The sequence below is a fragment of the Lynx rufus genome, unplaced genomic scaffold (genome assembly GCF_022079265.1).
Source record: "Lynx rufus isolate CCGP_SWC_20201006 ecotype Redwood Valley unplaced genomic scaffold, mLynRuf1.p SCAF_1, whole genome shotgun sequence".
Classification (NCBI taxonomy): Eukaryota; Metazoa; Chordata; class Mammalia; order Carnivora; family Felidae; genus Lynx; species Lynx rufus.
The window spans coordinates 149,649,383-149,662,505 of NW_025814823.1; positions in this window are offsets into that span (position 1 = coordinate 149,649,383).

Below are 13,123 nucleotides of genomic sequence, written 5' to 3' on the forward strand. Positions count from 1 at the left end.
GAAATGTTTGTTTAAACAAAACACAGGGTGCAGAAGGGTATGGTGCAGCTGTGAGTCCTGAGGCAAGACAGAAGGGATAGGCTGAGGGGCGTCTGGGTGGGTCAGCCGGGTAAGCTTCTGACTTTGGCTCAGGTCATGATCTCATGGTTCGTGAGTTCAAGCCCCACATTGGGCTCTTTGCTGAAAGCTCAGGGCTTGGAGCCTGCTTCGGATTCTGTGTCTCCCTCTCTCTCTCTGCTCCTCCCTTGCTCACATTCTGTCTCTCTCTCAAAAATAAATAAAGATTATTTAAAAAAAAAAAAAAGGTATAGGCTGAAAGGAAAACAAAGTCCTGCCTTGGAGGAGGAGAGGATAGGTCCCCTTCTATGTATCTGGGCAGTGACTCTGAAGCAAAAAATGGATGAGTGAATAGGTGAACGCTATGTTTCTTTATTTGAAGAGCGGCAGTGAAATCTGTTTTCTGACTGTAATATTTCAATAATAATGTTGTTCCCTTTTAACCTTGCTCGTGTTTTTTCCCCTGAATATGTAAGTGTTCTCTAAGATAATTCTAATGTGTATCCTTTGTATTTTGATCTATGATGAAAGGCAATAAAATGAGTGTGGAAGGCTTAGGTGAAATTGACCTGATGGGCCTGAAAGCACATCATTGGATTATAGAGCTGAATATATATATTTCAGTTTCTCCACACTAATATCGTTACACATTCCTCTTATATAAATGAAATCTATTTAAAGGTCAGTAGAAAAAACCTGGCCTTGACAATGGTGCATTTTGTTGGCTGCCTGGATTGGAATAGAAATTATGGCACCTCAGTCTTTTCATTACAAGGGCTTTTTTCTTACGAGTCCCATGGTTCTACTTTTGGCACAGTGGTAGAAGACATTTAAGTAATTCAATTATAATTTTAAAGTAGTATTAGGTCAGCATAAAACATAGACTTTGTTTATCCTGCAAGGCCTGGGTCAAGAGTGGTAGAATTCAGTATCTCCTAGCACCATATAATCATGTAATTTCACAGCTTTGGAGAAATTTGTTTTCTCTAACAAATGCCAAGTAGTTTATTTGGCTGAATTTTTTCCTTCAAACTATGTTAAAATTTTATTGTAGTCCTGAATTTTTTGGACCAAAGTTACTTCTAATCATGCTTCCATTTCATAATTCTTCAATTATAATGCCAAGAGATTGCTCACAGAGCAAAGAGCTGGCTCTATAGAACTCATGTCATTCTACTGCTGACCCAATCCATTATCTCCTGGCTTACTATGTTGTCTTAGGCTCTTTGAGCACAAAAAAAGTACTACTAATGTCCGTTGGGCATTCTCAAGGGTAGAAAAGGGATTCAATAATTCCTTCAAAGTTTCTGTTATATTAAACTACATGCTAGGTTTCATGGATATGAATATGGATAATACCAGTCTACAAAGAACTTACTGGTTCGAAGGCAAGAACACTTTGCAACTGATGAAATAAAGCTCTATGGGGCTATTATCAGAGCACTTGCAGGGAAGAGGGAGATTCCAAAAGTAGAATTCACAGAATTTGCCTCTAAGTCATAGGGTCAAGAAAGGCACTACTTTATTCTCTCAAGTCCAAAGGAAGAGCTCAAGTTAATGACTTCTTAGCTAAACGAAGTCCTAAATATTGCTGCTTGACAATGTGGAAGAAAACTGCTTAGAATAAATTCTGAGGAAAGTGACTCCTTTCTCTTTTCCAGGTTTTGTGATATAGGGCTTATATTATTTTCCAAGGGCTGTTATAGCAATGTGCCACAAACCAAGTGGCTTAAAATGATAGAAATTCATTGTCTCATGGTTCTGGAGGCTAGAAGTATGAAGATGTTGGCAGGGCTATGCTCTCTCTGAAGGAGCTGTCCCTTGCCTCATACATAGTTCTAGTAACCTCAGGTGTCCCTCAGTTTACAGATGTATCATTCCAGTCCTCTGTCTTCACATGGCATCTCCTCTATGTGTCTTCGTGTCGTCTTCCCCTGGTGCATGCCCATCTGTGTGTCTGTGTTTCCCTTCTTATAAGGACACCACCCACATTAGTTAGGAAAGGTCACATTCTAAGGGTTAAGACTTCAACATTTTTGGGAAGGAGAATGTATGGGTAGACACAATTCAACAGGAATAATGAAGTTAAGATGGGGTCGTTAGTGTGGGCCCCAATGCAATGTGACAATGTCCTTAAGACAATTTGACCCATAATGGGGTCTATGATAGATACCATTGTCACTCTGCACAGAGCCTCTTTAGTTCAAATGGCACCCAGTCTCCATTTGCTATGAGTGTTGCCTCATGATGACTCAAGCTGCCCCTCTCCTGGTAATTATCTTTGGACAATTGTCCAAATTGGGTTCAGGCTGATGCTAGTCTCCAGCTGAGATCACATGCTCACTTAGCTTTGTTTTCCAGCCCTATCCTGCTTGTCTCCTCCTTGTTCTACTGAGAGCATCTCTTAATAAATCACATAAGAATCTTGTGATAGGCAGAATGATGGCCCTCAAAGACATCCAGATTCTAGCCCCCAGAATCTGTGAATATGTTAGGATATGTGGCAAAGGGGGAAAGTTGCAAATGGAATTAAGAATGCTAGTCAGCTCTCAGTGGACCCAGTGTAATCACAGGAGTCCCTAAAAGTAGAAGAGAGAAACAGAAGTAAGAGGGAGCTGTAATTACAGAGGAATATTTAGAGAGATGGCTTGTTGCTGACTTTAAAGATGGAATAAATGTACTATGAGCCAAGGAATGCAGTCTATGAGCTGGGAATGGAAAAAACAAAAACAAAACCTTCTCGTCTAGACCCTCAAGAAAGGAACACCACCCAGTCCAAAATCTTGATTTTACCTTAGGGAGACCAGTGTCAGACTTTTGACCTCCACAGCTGTGAGATAATTAGTGTAATTTTAAGCCACCAAGTTTATGGTAATTTGTTACAGTGGCAATAGGAAACTAATGCAAGTTACCCATTTCATGCTCAACTTTTAGAAAACCTGACCTAAAGCAGGGACTTCTTTTTCGGGTACCAAAGAGGTGCTGTCTCCAATTGTCATAGTTTCCCTACATTAAAACAAATAAACAAACAAACAAACATACAAACAGCTCGCTGGGCTTATAGCAGCACAATGATAAAAGGTCTGAATTGTGCACGCCGATTCCGTATTCCAAGCGTTGTACCATCACTCTCTTATATAATGGCAAGGTACATTTTTTTTTTTTTTTGGCTTCCCTGCTTTCCATAAGTAAAAAGGTGGTAGTAGCCACCAATCCAGAGGGTTGTTGTGAGTTAATACACGTAAAGTGCTTGGAATTTTGGGACTGTTGAATGAATTCTAGCCATCTTTATTTCCATTTGCCTAAAAAGCTCTGCATTTGCTTCTCTCTGAAGATAAAGGAGCAGTCATGAAACAAGATAACATCACTAAGATGTGTAAACACATACCAGTTTAAAACTTGTATTTTATTATCTACCACAGGAAAAAAAAAACATTATGGAGTAAGGGAAACATTAGATAATTAGGGGAATGTCTGCATTATTTTCAGTTTTATCACCAAAGCCTTAGCTATATGATAGAAACATAAGGGATTTGGAATTCTTATGATTTATTTCAGTTATGTTTAAATCTCTTCTACAGAGGATATGCTGCATAAAGTAACATTTCCCAGTCTGTTTTTAGGGCCTAAAGTAGAATTATTTTGGAGCTGTTTAAAATGCAGATTCCTGGGGCGCCTAGTTGGCTCAGTTAAGCATCTAACTCTTGATTTCAGCTCAGGTCATGATCACAGATTCTCTCTCTCTCTTTCTTTTTTTTTTCTTTTTTACATTTTATTTATTTTTGAGAGAGAGAGAGAGAGAGAGAGAGCGAGCACAGGTAAGGGAGAGGCAGAGAGATAAGGGAGACACAGAATCCGAAGAAGGCTCCAGGCTCTGAGCTGTCAGCACGGAACCTGACGCGCGGCTCGAACTCACAAACTGTGAGATCATGACCTGAGCCAAAGTCGGATGCTTAACCGACTGAGCCACCCAGACACCCCAACATTCTCTCTCTCTTAAATAAATTTTAAAAAATAAAATGCAGATTTCTGAGCACTCCCCATCACTTTGAGATGAGACCTAAATAATAGCATTCTTAGTGATTTTCCCATTACTCTCCATGATTTTGAGAACAGTCCTCAAGTTGTTAGTGATTTGGTACAACATATCTGAATTCTGCATGCCTCTGTTTCTACATTATTAACGTTTGATAGCAAACTATTTCTGTAAGACAGTATTTGCATATTTTTGTTCTCTCATAAAAAAAGAAAAAGAGTACCATCTCTGTAATACAATTAGAATTGGTCAGCCTGAACAGTGCATTTGGAGTTAAGTGATTGAAACATCAGCAAATTTTTGTTTCTTCAACTTAAGTCTTCACATTGTCTCTAAGTCATTGTTTAAATTTTTTTTTAATTTTTATTTATTTTTGACAGAGACAGAATACGAGTGGGTTAGGGGCAGAGAGAGAGGGAGACACAGAAGCAGAAGCAGGCTCCAGGCTCTGAGCTGTCAGCACAGACCCCGACGCAGGGCTCGAACTCACGAGCTATGAGATCATGACCTGAACCAAAGTCAGACACTCAACCGACTGAGCCACCCAGGCACCCCATCTAAGTCATTGTTTAAATGCACATAAGAGTGCAATATTTTTATTGCTTGAAAAAGATGATGAGCATATTTAACTTAAAACTTCTTAAAATATGTTATTCAATCTAAAGATTTGGTCTGCCTTAAGAATGGCACATTTTTAAAAAAACAGTGTCAAGGCAACCAGCCACTTAAAGATGAACAACTATTAAAGAACTGGAGAAGGTTTTTTTCAGGAAATTGATGGGTAGAGGAAAATAGGGATGCAGAGAGAGATTATTGGGTTTATATTCCATTGATTTACTAATCTCTGTTTGTAATGTGGAGTTGGGAAAGCAATTGACCATCAAAATATTTAATGGCACTTTCTACTGGGCAATGTGTTTTTCATGTTCCCTTTTGCCGTCCCCATGTGTGCTCATACCGTGGAGAAGGGCAAAGAAGTATGATGGATGTTTCCTGTGTTTAGGGACTCTAACATTTATTAGTAGAAATGGGACAAAACAGTTAAAGCATGTATATTTATTTATGCACACATATGTGTGTAAACATATTAGAAATACACATCTATATATTTATACTTTATAAGTTGATATCTCTCTATGTATTTATGTAAAATATTTTAGGAATTAAGAATGATTAGGCACTAAATTGCATCATTTAGATACAAATTTACTGTAAAATTTCAGGGAAGGAAATACCAGCAGGGACTAAAAAAATCAAACTTAATTCAGGACTTAACAACCTGGGCTGATCCTCTCCAATATTTTAAACACTTTAAGTTAGTACATCTTGGGTTTGATAATAGATGACCTGATGCTTACCATAGGTTGGGTTTTCCCCGCATTTAATGCTTGTAATAACTCATTATTGACCATGACTAAGTTTTAAAAATCAAGTATTGTGAAACTTAAAAAAAAAATTACTTCCGGGGTGTTTGAGTGGCTCAGTTGGTTTAGTGTCTGACTTCAGCTCAGGTCATGATCTCGTAGTTCCTGAGTTCAAGCCCCGCATGGGGCTCTGTGCTTGACTGCTCAGAGCCTAGAGCCTCGAGCCTCCTTTGGATTCTGTGTCTCCCTCTCTCCCTGCCCTTCCCCTGCTCATGCTCTGTCTATCTTTCTCTCTCTCAAAAATAAATACTAAAAAATATTAAATTTTTCTAAATACTTTCTAAATATTTTAGAAAATGAACGAATGAATGAATGAATGAATGAATGAATAAATAAATAAATAAATATCACCCTAAAGAACAAAACATCCTGCCAGCATAATGGCTTAGGTGGATGAATAAGGACAAGTTTATTGAACCAACAAGGGAGTTTTGCAAATGTTTGTTTATCTAGATTTGCTCTGTGGAGGTGCCATTTTAAGAGCAGTAGCAAAACAGAAGCTTTGTGAAGCAGCAGGGCTAGTAGGGGAGAGTTTGTGACTGAACCCTTTGCCAATATTGCAGCCAGCTGTAGTATTTATTAAATAGCATTTATATTTTAAAGTAACTTCAGCAATCCATCTTTCAAAGACTTTATCTCCTTGGAAGCATATTTAAGGTGAATCCTTTTATTGGTCCTGGAGGAAGTCCAGTCTAATGATACCAGCTGAAAAAAGCAATGCAGCACTTTGAAGGAAACACATCAGTTAAGTCTCAAAATAGTACATTTTTTTAAAGTACAAACGTGTGATTTAAAGTTACTCTCGTCTGCTTCAAAATTCTCATTTAACATTTATGGAACTTAAATTTTGTGGACAGGCTTACTGGGATTAGAAAGAAAATTCAAAGGGTAAGTCATTAAGGAGTTTAATATTCTGTGGGACATAAATACAGAGTTAATTTTTATTATACTTTAAAAATTAATTTGTTTAGTATATAGAATGGACAATATGCACTATAACGTTTGAAAAGTATAAAGCATCTCCCAATCATCCAATTCTCAGAAAGAGCCCCAAGAAGAAGCCTTAGATTATCTTTTCAGAGAGGTACATGAGCAAATAGGCTTGACTCATAAAATAAAGACATCAAATATGAAACAAGTTCCAACTTTATAGTGATTGAATACAAAAAAAGTCAGGGAAACATGGTATTGATGAATTTAACAACTTAGAAATCCTTAGGCCCTTCTGATGGTGCCATTGAGTTTCACAGATTTGGTTGTCAAACCTGGAATGGCAAGCAGAAGCTGGACCAATGGAAAGTTCTGTTAAGGCTAAGGAAGGAGAATGTGTGAGATGGAGACCTCATGCATGTTGACCACTCTAACAGCTGAGGCAACTTGCTTCCAAATAATATAATTCCTATTGCTTACTTACCATTATTATTGCATTTATTATTTCTAAGAGACTGTATTTTATAAAACTTCATACAGTAGACTGTTTCTTCACTAATGTTCCACAAAGGAGTGGTATTCAAACTTGAGTGAGCACCAGAATCACACTGCCAGCTGATTTGAAGTGCATTTTCTCAAGTTCCAACCACAAGGGATTTTGACCCAGAGTATTTGAGGTAAGGTCTGGAGTATGCATTTTGGGGGAGTCACTCAGATGATGCTATTACAGTGATCCTATGAGTTTCCAACTCACAAATGGAAAAAGTCCAACAATGAGAAACATGTAGAAATTGGGGGGTTTGTCCAGGCCGAATGTCAGGTACACACCAAGTGAATGTCAATATTACAGTTCACTTTAGACTCTTCTCTGGGTTTTTCATGTTTAAAATCACTGGAGAGCAGCCCCAAGGCCAAATGTTCAGACAACTTTGATTCAAACCCTAAAACCACAACCATAAATTTAATGTGCCTTTTTCCTTGCTGAATCCTTAATTTTTCTTCACACAACAGGTAGCCTAGTTTACATGAATAAATGGGAAAATTTATGTGAGCAATTTTATAACCTGGTGGGTAAAAATTAACCTTCTGTATCTTATGCTTTAACACAGGGGGGACTTTACTCATTTGTACTAATCAGTATTCCTTTTTATTCCTTTTATTACAAAAGGAGCTATGGTCAGCCTTCGCAATAAAGCTTTTCCTTTAATATCACAATATAATTTTCTTTGAAATGTTATATTCATTGAGACTTAATCTGAGAAAATTACATCAGCTGGAATTGGCTTTGGCACCAGCATTTCAAATTTTTTATTTAAATTAATTGTGCATATATAATATCATGCTGAGAGTCATTTTCCCAGAATGTAGCCTACCTTTTGTTAGGTAACCAAGAGTTTAAGCATTTTGGCATTTTTATTAACTTTTCAAAGTCACCAGGACCAGCGTTAGCAATTCTTCACGTATGTTCAGGGCCATTCTCTTTTCCCTGCTCTTGCTTTGGGCTTAGTGCTACTGACCTAAGATTCCACGTGTTATTTTACTCTTTGACTCCCTATTTAGTTAGCTTTTATGGCATTGGCAGGACTATGTTGACAGGAAATTCAAGATTACTATTTGGGCAAAAGCTATATCCGCTTGCCAAGTAGTCCCCCTATCCAAATTGCCATAGCAACCAAAAAGATGGCAGGTGCCTACATTATAGAATCATACACTGAACAGATGTCAGCATTTACAAAATGGTGCTTTGTTGAATCTGAATGGTTCAAGCAGCTGCAAACAGAATTACTCCTCCTTCAGAAATTTCAGAGGATCAAACCACAAAATATCCATGTCTTGTTAGGGTAAAGAGCCAAGTGGAACATAATTGATAATTGACCCTGGGGGTGAATACTGCATGTGCACACATGAAGTGCACATGCACACACACACACACACACACACACACCTCTTCTTCCTTATTCACTAAACAGGGACTTATACAAAGTATATAAAGAGTATGTTGAGGACCTGAATGGCATACAATTAGGACTGAGACACTAATCTGGTTGGAATATAGCAGGAGAAAAAGGGAGCTCTTTCTCCAAAAGGGGTCTTGTCTAAAAATGGAGATGGCAGATAGCTGACACATATGACAGGCATGGCTGGAGTTCCTGAGAAAATACACAGTGCCAGATAATGTTAACATTGATTAGCCCTTCCTTCAGATTTAGGGATTGAAGATTTCAGGTGACTGTCTTTCTGGAAAGAAAGTAAAATAAATGTGATCACATTTAATATAACTGGTATGAATGAATACACAAGATTATTAGAGAATAGATTCCAACAGAGGTCATGAGGTAATAAAAGGGGTAAAATAATCTGTAAAGGTCTTCTGTAGAGTAGCTATAGGTAGAGTATACAATTTATGTTTTTTATAATTTTGTTAATTTTATTATTTCATGTTAACATTCTTTATTAATGTATGCTACATTTTTATGTGTAGTTATTCTTTTTAATTTTTAAATTTATATCCAAGCTACTTAGCATATGGTGCAACAATGATTTCAAGAGTAGATTCCTTAAGCCTCTTACCCATTTAGCCCATCCCCCCCCACAACCACTCCAGCAATCCTTTGTTTGTTCTGTATATTTGAGTCTCTTATGTTTTTCCTCCTCCCTGTTTTTATATTATTTCTGCTTCCCTTCCCTCATGTTCATCTGTTTTGTATCTTAAATTTCTCATATGAGTGAAATAATATATTTGCCTTTCTCTGACTAATTTCACTTAGCATATTACCCTCCAGTTCCATCCACGTAGTTGCAAGTGGCAAGATTTTATTCTTTTGATTGCCAAGTAATAGGGTACACAATTTAAACCTCAAACCAAGAAAAGCACATGGATAACTGAGACTGATCCTGAGTGGGGACTGAAGAAGAATATTGAAATGAACCTTGAAATAGGTTATATTCATTTACTCAAAAACAGCTGATATTTCTCTTTCCTGTGAAACAGGCAAGCAAATTTCTAGTGGCCTTCCAAATGAAGTGGGAAATGTAGGCAAATATTCAGTTAAAAACCAGAGTGCTTTTCTTAGTGTATTTACTGATGGCTGTAGACGCCTATCCCTTATACTCATGAGATGTGTTATCTTTGATATTCTTCACTATATTTTAGCAACAGAGACAAATGCCACGGTATTAAAAACTTAAGGCTCATCATAGTATTTTCTTTTCTTTTTTTCTTTTCTTTTCCTATTTTTCTTTTCCTAAGCAAGCACAAAAAAATTTAATAAGCAATAGGGAAACTTAAAACCATGCCCTCGTTATTGCTGATTGTATATCCAAAGCAAGTGGCAGATTTTTAGGCTGTTAAAAACAAGGAGTTTCACTCCTGGAAGAAAACTTAAGCGTATGAACCTAAAATCCAAAAAGAATATTTTGTCCAAGACATAAAATCAAACTTTTTGAAGGCAAATTTCATTAAGAACAGATTAAAAAAGCCAAGGAATGAAGTTCCGTTTCTTCCTATTTGTGTATTGATGGCCAGTGCTAAAATTTATAGCCAATGTATTTTGAGAAATCAGAAACACTAAGTTGAATTTTGAGCGACACTGAAAGGCAAGATCCAGTGCCTATACTAGATGTCCTCTCAGGCCTAGAGACTTCACTTTCATATAAACAATCATAAGCACTCAAGATCATAAGCACTCAGACACAATTATCATTATGGCAAAGAGGGAGGAGTGGACCTGAAAACAGGCCACTTCGAGAGGATCTGAAAGTAATGTGAATGGTTACCTATTGCCATGTATAAACCACTCCTAAACGAATGACTTAACAATCGTCTATTACTGCTTATGAGACCTTACTGCTGATCTAGGCCTGACCAGGCTCATTTTGGCTGTGTTTGTTCATGACCTGCAGATTGGTGACAATCACCTAGAAGCTGGTTGTCCGTTAGTCTCAGCTGGGATGGTTTTTCTCTGCTCTATTGATCTTTTCGCTTTCAGCAGGATGAGGGTTGCTGGCATGGTGGTTAATAAGGACCAAGAGAATGAACAAAAATGTGCAAAGCTTCCTGAAGGTCATGTTCATACCTCCACACCTTGGCTTATGTTGCATTCTCTTGGTAAAAGCAAGTTGCAAGACTGGTCTAAATATAAGAAAGTGAAGAATTAGACTCCATCTCTTGATAAGAAGAACTGCAAAGAACTGTGGCAGTTTCTACCACAAACAGTATGTTCAGGGAGGATAATATGTCCTCCACAGACCTCCTAGAGAAAAATACAGTTTTTATAACACGATGTTATAGAAGTGTCTAAAATTTCTGGAGATAGCTACCACTTTTAGCTGAAATACCTCAACCCTATGCTCCAAACTATTTTACACAAGCTGTGACAGAAATGGACTTTTTCAGGCACATATTAAGACCCAGTTATACATACAATACAGTTTTGGGATGCTCAGTAAGTGTTACTGAACTGACTAGGAAAATGCTAAAGAGATGAAGAAAAAAGTAACTCATCTATAAAAAACATAAATTGCCTCAAGTTCTACAATATTCCATGAAGCATAATTCTTACACTGAATCCTCTTAGCCGATTTTCCTTTTGGCTAGGAAGGTCCAATGCCTGGTTATAAGAGGTAGGAAAATTCTGCTGGGTCTTTGGTCAGGCCTGTAATTAAATCCTGATGCCATCTTGGAACTCAGACTTAGAATCTTCTATTGAAACTTCACAGAAAAGCTGAGAACTATTCATAAATTTACACATATCATATTGATTTTAAGCTATTTGTAAGGTATTGTTTAAAAATTGCTGAAAGGTGCATTATGAAAAATTTGTCTTTGTAAGTAAGTACATTTTAGCTATGAATTCACATCTAGTTCCAAACTAGGTTTTAAACAATTACAAGCAATATAAGTTAAACTCAATTTCATTTATTTAAATGTTTATTTATTTTGAGAGAGAGAGAGAGCACAGACAGGAAGAGGGAGAGAGAGAGAGAGAGGAGAGAGAGAATCCCAAGCAGACTCTGTGCTGTCAGCACAGAGCCCGACAGGGGCTCAATCCCACAAACCACGCACGAGGGCATGACCTGAGTCAAAATCAAGAATTGGATGCTTAACTGACTGAGCCAATTAAACTCCATTTTAAATAAGCTTTAAAAAATATAAGGAAAAATACATCTTGAATGTTTATGCACTGAACACAAAATTGCCTGCATCATTTCTGGCAGCTGATGCAGAGAATGGAACAGAACCAAATTTCACAATGTAGTATGGTGCACTGTGGAAGCTATAGTTTCTTCTGATGCATATTTTTATATTCTCCTTTAGAGAACATCATACCTAATTTTGTACCAATGATAGGAATTATCAATCATGGTGAAAATTGATTTAAATATTGAATAAGCAATTGGTAAATCGACTAATCTGGCTTACAAATTGAGAAAAACTTCCATCTTAAATTTGTAAATTCTCTATCATTTATTTTCCTATCCACTGAAAATGGATATTTTATAAGTGGAAAACCTTAGCAAGTAAATAGTACAGTACTTAGAAGAATAGCAATACATACAACTTGTGTTGCAGGTTCCATAGTTCTTAAAAAGGAAAACATTTTTTTTCCAATATTTTAGTCTGCAAAAGTGTGTGTCACTTAGAATTATGTGTTGATGTTTGGCTGCAGACCATTTTAAGCCTTACTTTACCCATCAGTGGGAAACTTCCTTCATTTTATGAATACCAAGTCAGTGAAAGAATAGTAGACCAGTCAAGAAATCCTGGACTGAGTTCGGCACTCAGGATCTATGAATCATGAATAATAACATAAAGTAAACAGTCCAAAGCTGGAGTCAAAGCAGGTCATACACACAAAGAAGTTTTATGTTTCTTTAAAATCCCCCCTCAAAGTTCCCTCCCCCAGCCCCATAGGAATGACTGCAAAAAAGTAAGGAAACCCAATAGTGGTTTCTTAATCCTTTATCTCTTTGCTTTTTTCCCCACTGATAAAGAGGGACTTTGTTGGCACCAGAAACTAGCAAAAGCTCTCTTGATTACAGCATCCAAGTGTTTTAGAATTACTTGCTGAGAAACTCCCGCAAGCATGATGCAGTCTCCCTGCCCTTTGATCTGACACAGACTTCTCTGTGCAGCACGAGTCCTGCCCTTCTTGTGTGGTACAGACAGCCTTGTCTCTGTGGGGTTGCGTTACCAGCCAAGCATTAAAAACAGCACATGGATTAGAGGGCATGACACAGTAAAGAGACAGATAGTTAAGCATTACTATCGAAAAGAGGGAGAATGTAATCAAGAGCACTTTATTAAGAAATCACTGGTTTGAGGGATGAAGCACTTCAGAATGGAAAGTCCAGAATTCTGTACAGCAAGTCTATAAATTTGGAATGTCACCGTACTCCTCAGTCATATGTGTTTTTTTTTTTAATAAGCTTTGATTTAGTGATCAAATCAAGGTACATCAGAGCCAGTTTCCATCATTCCCTGCAACAAGGCTCTTTCAGTAATTGTTGATGATGTCAAGGTGAATATCCTGCCCTTCTGACAGACACAGATAGTACAGTCCCAGTAAGGTCATGGTTACAGGGTGATACAAGGTTAGCCAGACCTATGAGGGCAGTGAAAACAATACAGAGATTACAGGGTAGGACACAAGGGAAGGGATTGCGACAACGATGT